This window comes from Rhinatrema bivittatum, chromosome 3 (genome assembly GCF_901001135.1).
Source record: "Rhinatrema bivittatum chromosome 3, aRhiBiv1.1, whole genome shotgun sequence".
In the NCBI taxonomy this organism is placed as follows: Eukaryota; Metazoa; Chordata; class Amphibia; order Gymnophiona; family Rhinatrematidae; genus Rhinatrema; species Rhinatrema bivittatum.
In genome coordinates, this window is record NC_042617.1 from 412,474,980 (window position 1) to 412,480,979 (window position 6,000).

Genomic DNA, 6,000 nt, shown 5'->3' on the forward strand with positions numbered 1-6,000 from the left:
GGCCGAGAAAAGGAAGAGGCCCGTGAAGCAACTGGGAAGTAAAGGAGACCTGTGAGGCTGCTGGTGGACCCAATCCCACCAGCAACTGGGAAGTAGGGGAGGCCTGTGAGATTGTTGGTGGACTATCCTACTGGCGGCCCAGAAGAGAAAGAGGCCCGTGAAACCGCTGGTGGACCCAATACCATAGGCGGCTCAGTAGAGGAAAAGGCCTATGAAGCCACCTGTGGACCCTATCCCACCAGTGGCCCGGAAGAGGAAGAGGCCCATGAGGCCACTGGTGGACCCCCATTTCACTGGTGGCCAAAGAAAGAAGAAGGAGCCTGTTCTCCTACTCCTTCTCAGTGCTGGCGTACGCTGTTCAAAATACCTGCAGCAAGCACATTTTCTATGCTGATCACGTGATGCATGAGATCAACATAGAGGAAGTGCTAGGCTCGTGTGGTTTGATCAGCGTACGGGCTGGCACACGAGGAGGAACAGCAGAATGGCTCCCGCTGGTATGTGTGTGTGCGAATGAATGAATGAATGAATGAATGAGAGTCTTACTGGGGTGTGGGGGTGAGGTATGTGTGAATGAGAGATTGACCTAGGGGTGTTGTGTGTGTGAATGGGAGCTTGACTGGGGTGGGGGTGGGGGTTTGAATGGGAACCTGACTGGAGGGGGGGTATGTGAATGGGAGCCTGACTGAAGAGAGAAGGTATGTGAATGGAAGCTTGACTGGAAGGGGAGTAGGTATATGAATGGGAGCCTGACTGGAGGTTATGTGAGTGGGGGACTTACTGGAAGTGGGCAGGTTATGTGAAAGGGAGCCTGACTGAAGGATTGTGTGTGTGTGTGAATAGAACGCATCTGGAGTGTGTTTGTGTGTGTGTATTTCTGTGTACATAAAAACCTGTCTGGGATGTGTGTATGTGTGTGGGTAAGGAACCTGTCTGGGGTGTGTGTGTGTCTGATTGGGAACCTGTCTGGGTTGTGTGTGAATGAATGGGAACCTGATGTGTGTATGTGTGTGTGTGTATATGTGTTTGGGAACCTATCTGGGTGGGGGAGGGGGGTGACTGTGGGTGTGTGTATAGGAACCTTTATGGAGTGTAAGTGTGTATGAATAGAAACCCGTCTGGGGTTGTTTGTATGTGAAAAGGAGCCTGCCTGGGTATGTGTGTATGAAGAAAATTTGTCCTGCCTCACTAATCCATGCCTTACTCAGGATGCCTGGAAATAAAATGTTTTCAGGTATGGAGAGTGGTGAATTTTCCACCCTTATTCATTTTACATATTGGATGTCTGTCTGCCAATTTGAAATAATTTGTTATTTGGGAAATGTTTTAAATTTTGTATGAACCTTTAATTATTGGAAGTTATTCTATTCCTTACATCATTGAAAATATTTTTATATGTATGGTTTTACTAATATGATTGATTTATATCCCTTGATTTTATTGTTTGATGAATGATTTATGAGGACTGGTGATATTTCTGTTTCTCTATTGCTGCATTGCGTACAGTCTGGCTTGTTGCGGTTTGCAGTTTCCGGTTCAGTTTCTGTTTATAGTTTATAATCTTTCTATTCTGACTTTGGTGAGGATGAGTCTGTGCTCTGCATGTTTAATCGAAGTGGGGTATTCTGTGTTAAAAAAAAAATGAGGAGGGGGCAGCACAGTTATTGTTTGCACAGCACAGCAAAAATGCTAGAACTGGCCCTGCACCCAGGAAGGTGTAGAAAACATGAGGCGGTATCTCATGAAGCTTGAGGAATGGTCTTGAGTCTGAGAGCTAAGATTAAATGCTAAAAAAATGCAGAGTCCTGCATTTGGGCTGCAGAAATCCAAGGGAGAGGTACAGTTTTGGGGGGTGAAATTCTTTTGTGATGAAACACGCCTCCTTTCCATTGAAAGTCTATCTCCTTTCCCCTAATTAGTCATGGAAGAGGGCAAAAGATTTCTCTTGAATCTATCCTCTAAGGAAATATTTCTTTACAGAAAGGGTGGTAGTTGCATGGAAGAGCATCCCAGTGGAGGTAGTGGAGACAAAGACAGTATATGAATTCAAGAAAGCATGGAACAAGCTCTGGAGTGGTAGAGATTGTACAGCTGAGAAGTTATGTGGATGGGCATAGGTCATATGTTTTTTCTTTAGGGCCATCATGTTTCTATGTTTCTTTCAATATAATATAAAGTAAATCAAATTAAAACAAAAATAGGAAAAATTCCTGATCTAAAGATACATGACCAGGATAATCCATACATAAAATAAACAATATGTTGTGTGCACAGACTTCAGCTGGACAGCGCAAGGGAACCACTGAAATCTCAGGTTTTGTTCAGATAAAAAATTATCTGGACAAAGTTATTGAATATCAGCCTCAGAGTACAGATCCAGGTCAATTTGTTTATGGAACATCAACCTCTTTCTCAATTAGATGCAAGTCTAGGGATGTTCTATCTGCCTATTCAGATGGTCACTCAACCCCCATTTTTCTAACCTAACCCCAGGTGGTTCTGAATTATGCTTGTTGACTTACTAGGAAAGTAGTATAAAATAAAGCCTCAGAGTAGTGAAAAGCACCCATGTGCTTTTGAGAAAAGTTTGTTTTTCCTTAATGTACAGTGCTGCTGATAAGGCATTGAGGGCAAGGTAAAATATAAAATATGGAGGGGGCATTAAATTAACATTTTTTAAATCTTTTCACATAATAATGGTTTCCTAATATCTATATAGCCTTATCTTTAACTTCCAACTAATTATGAGAGTTTTGTTTTCTGCTAGGAATGATAGATTTGCATTTGTATTTCTGTATCTTGCTTTTGAGAATATTTAAGTGAGGCAGTGTGGTGACTAAGTATAACAAGCATGTTTGGTTTTGTCCTCTTAATTTGAGCTGACATCACAGTCGGAGGATATTAAAAGAGCATCTTCAGCTCATTTCCTTTTGTTGATGATATCAGGAAAGTGATTCTGCATATTGGAAAAGGAATAGTGAGGCTTTTGCAATATTGTAATAAAGCTTGTAATGTATTTAGAATGGAGGTTGATCCCAAAACTCACATAAAATAAGTGTATTAGATTTTCCAGAAATAAGCTGAACAATCAAGCCCCATTTTTAACCCAGAATTTGATTATTATTATTCATGAAGGCTGACAAATATCTTTCTGCTGAAAATGCTTCTGAATATGTTTCTAAGTCCTAAATTTGTGTGAAACAAGTCCATTATTTTTAAAGATGTATGCAGTTTTTAAATGTCTAGTTAAAAGTTTGTTGGGAGGGTTGTTTCAAGTTGTTTTTCTATCACTGTGCTATTTATTTTGCAAGCCTCTTGCTACTATAGGACACATCTTCCTTTGTACATAATTTTGTTCACCAAAAAAAATCTGTTTTTAGAGCATATCAGATTTGATTAGCTACAGCAAGAATTTAAAAGATAAACATATCCAGCTAACTTAACTGGAATATTCAGTGGCTCAGCTGTACTGTTGAATATACCCAGATATACTTATCCAGCAAACTAAAAAATATGGTTAACTTTAGACCTGTTTAATAGCATTTATAACTTATCTAACGATTCGGGTCATTTATCAAAATGCGTTAAGGTGTTATCACGCACATTAGGGTCCTAATGCCTGCAATAACACCATAACGCATGCGATAAATACAGCAATGCAAAATGCATATGCAAATTTAAAATTAGTAGTCAAGTGAGGAGGAGTTTGGGAGGGAGTAAATGGAAATGAGGGCTGGTTAACATTAAATACAATAATGAAATGCACACTATCGCGGGATTTAATGCCAGAAATAGTTACACCTTTTTTCTTAGCATTATGCCTGCAATAGCTGTGCGTTACGGCTGAGAAAGGATTTATGTCAAATCCCGTTTCAGGAGGGGAGAGGGAGAGGGAGAGAGAGAGAGAGAAAGACAAACTCTGAGAAGGGTCACTTATAATTGAATTTTTTAATGCCAGTGAAAGAGTGGGCATTATAAACTCGGGGTGAGGTTTGTGGGGGTGGGGTGGGTTCTGGGGGGCACAATTTTACATGCACAGTCACAGCAGAGTTACTATCAGTGAAGATTTAACGTGATTTGTAGGGATGAAAGGTAAAAGAAGAGGAGATTTTTACACTTTACTCTCTACCTACCTTGACTGTAGCTAGGTAAAGAGAGTATCAAGCTAAGTAGAGAGTAAAGTGTAAAACTGTACTTTTCTTTTACGTTTTATCCCTCCAAATCACATTAAATCTTCATTGATGGTAACTGTGCTGTTCGTAAGTATGACTGTGTATGCAAAACTGCCTCCCAAAATTGAACTCACCCACCAAACCACACCCCAAGTTATTGGTGTCCCCTCTTACAGTGGTATAAATAGTTAACTTTTTGGTGCTTTTCCATAGAGTGTCTCTCTCTCTCTCTCTCTCTCTCTCTCTCTCTCTCTCCCTCTCCCCCTCCCCCTCCCCCTCTCCCCCAAAATGCACATGGGTGCAATTTCATTATTTATAAGCCTAAATTAGCTGGATAAGTCTGAATGTTGTTACTTAACTGGATAAGAAGTGGCTGCTGAAGATTGTCAAATATTCAATTATTGTCACAACCAGATAAGTTTGAACTGATCTGGCAGTTAGTCATTTTTCTACAAAGACTTATGTCTAACAATTTTACTGTAATAGACTTTGAGGGGATACATTTCAAAGACATAGGTGCTCATAAAACCTACTTTTATGAACATAAATAGCTGTTCCAAAACTGACCCAGGCACAGTGCATTTAAAGCATGCATATAGCCCTATTTTGTGTGTATTTTTCCACTCACCAGTGAGAGGTGCTCTGGGAGGCAGATTTGGTGCAGCCAGCAATTATGAATGTGCAGACTTTTTCATTTTAGAAAGCATGCCTGTAAGGGAATATGTGTGAGTTATGCTCTACAAAGAGAGGTGTACATTTATGCATGTTCTCAGCCCATTACCTGAGTGGTTTCAAAGCAAACTTAATTGTGTAAATTTGCTATGAAAATACTCAGTAAAGTCTGCGTGTTCCTTAAACACACAAATTTTACCATTATGTTGGCTGTTTGAAAATTACCTTCTGAATATATTACTCTGAATATTTTAAACTTTAGCAAGGAATAGATTTTCCAGAAATTCCCCCTTTTAAGCACAAATAAAGTACACCATAATCTGGTTACTCTACAATGGCGATTGTTATTAAAGAGTACTTTTTAAAAGGAGTCTGCTGAATTTCTGGAGAATTACAGAAAACTGCCTGACCTATAGAATATTGCAAAACTAAATCCTGATCAGTCATCTTCCAAAGAAATGACACATTTTCGTCTTTGATATTGTACAATAGACTGCAGCACTCTCTTTACTACTAATCATTTTTTTGATTGATAAATTCTTACAATTCTAATATTTGACACTGTTGCTTGTGGTATTTTGTTTGAGACAAAAACTGTTTCAGATTGCCTTGTTCATTTAAATTTACTTTGCCTTGATGCAGTGCTGCTGCTACTTCTGTCTTGTGTTTAAAGATCCCCAGATTTACTTTCAGTTTTACATACTGTACCAGCTTTTCCTGTTATCCTTGTATTAATTGCAAAGCTCTGTGTTGACTCCTGGAGAAACAATTTTTCCAAAAAAGGTTTTACTTTCCCATAAAGTCATGCTATCTCAAAGTACCTAGATATTCACATCAGTTCCTACTGTGCAGGGAAAGGATTTTGAACTTCAGTTGTAATGGAGTAGGGACTCCATTCAGTTAGAGCAAGCCCAGCAATATGAAACAGTCAGCCCATGAAAGAGAACTCCGGAGGGGGAAAGTAACAGAGAAAGGGATAATGCTGCTTTAAGGGCAAGGCAGCTGGGAATCGTAGTTTCAGGAGCTGTAGCTCAAGAGAGGAAATGGAACACTGCTTGAAGGAAAAGGTTGCTAGATAATTTTCTAAGGGGACAGGGCTTGAGGCTAATAAGGGTGTGATTTTGGACAGGGGGAAAAAAAAGTCTCCTGGAGGGAC